The sequence below is a fragment of the Zalophus californianus genome, chromosome 2, assembly GCF_009762305.2.
Source record: "Zalophus californianus isolate mZalCal1 chromosome 2, mZalCal1.pri.v2, whole genome shotgun sequence".
NCBI classification, from domain to species: Eukaryota; Metazoa; Chordata; class Mammalia; order Carnivora; family Otariidae; genus Zalophus; species Zalophus californianus.
Window position 1 is genome coordinate 102,975,721 of NC_045596.1, and position 1,501 is coordinate 102,977,221.

At 34.7% G+C, this 1,501-nt stretch overlaps 1 pseudogene; it reads left to right on the plus strand.

Annotated features, from left to right (window-relative positions):
• Positions 1-443: 443 nt before the first annotated feature.
• Positions 444-1,256, plus strand: LOC113925257 (annotated as a pseudogene).
• Positions 1,257-1,501: the final 245 nt, after the last annotated feature.

Genomic DNA, 1,501 nt, shown 5'->3' on the forward strand with positions numbered 1-1,501 from the left:
ATCTAATACACAGATAATCAAGCATATGAGGAAACAGGAAAAATGAAGCAAGAGCCAGAAGAATGAGAAGAACCACAGAGTTTTGCAGAGGCAATATTTGGGGAGAAAACTAAGGACTACTTTTTTCAATACAGACCCTTAGAAACTATAGATAATGGCACTATCAGATACACAGTATATAAGAACTCTATTTTGTGTGTTCAAAGAAGTAGTATTCAATCTTGAAAATATCAACAGATATTTGGCAACTCTAAAAGGTGATATAATAGATTGAAATTGAGCCAAATATAAATTTTAAAATTAAAATGTACAATAACCATATTTAAAATATAAGGAGCGGTTTAACAACAGATCAAATGCTCCTTTTTGGGTGAAGATGAATTAATGACCTAAAAAGTTGATCAAAAGAAAATATCTAGAAGAAACAAGAGCACGGCGTGAACATGGGGAAGCAAAAGAAAACCAGAAAGTATGCGACCATGAAGCAAATGCTTAGTCTCCGAGAACAGAGGCTTAAAGAGAAGGACAGATTAAAACCTAAAAAGAAAGAAAAGAAAGATCCCAGTGCACTCAAGGAAAGAGAAGTCCCCCAACATCCTTCCTGCTTATTCTTCCAATATAACACACAGCTGGGCCCGCCTTGCCACATCCTGGTTGATACCAACTTTATCAACTTTTCCATTAAAGCGAAACTTGACTTAGTACAGTCAATGATGGACTGTCTGTATGCCAAGTGTATCCCTTGTATAACTGACTGTGTAATGGCTGAAATTGAAAAACTGGGGCAAAAGTATCGAGTGGCTCTAAGGATTGCCAAGGATCCAAGATTTGAACGATTACCATGCACACACAAGGAACGTATACAGATGACTGCTTAGTACAGAGAGTAACTCAGCACAAGTGTTACATTGTGGCCACAGTTGACCGGGACCTTAAACGAAGAATCCAGAAGATCCCTGGAGTTCCCATCATGTACATTTCTAACCATAGGTACAACATTGAGCAGATGCCAGATGATTATGGAGCCCCTTGGTTCTAATTCTTAAAAGATAGAGTTCCTCTGCCTTCCTTTACCAACTTTTTCTGTTGCCAGTTCATATTAGCAATATGCTGTAGCATGAATTATTCTTCTTACCCATTTGCTCTGTTATGAGCTGACTGTAGTTAAATACACTCACTTTTTGATGTTTTGAAATTGATATTTTGTATCATTTTAAATATTGTTGCATCTTTTTATAAATCAGATGATTGCTCATAAAAAAAAAAAGAAAATATCTAGCATTAAGAAAAGCTGGAAAATAACAACAATCAAAAAAGTGTGAAATATAGAACTAATACATTAAAAGTATTTTTTTTCTGAAAGGAAAAGAGTAAAGAAGGGACAAAATTAATGTTGAAAGATACTGTGGATGAGAATTTTTGAAAAATTATGAAAAATATTAAGCCACAGATCCAGTAAGTTCTATTGCCCCAAAAAGAAAGAATAAAAAATACTCAAGAA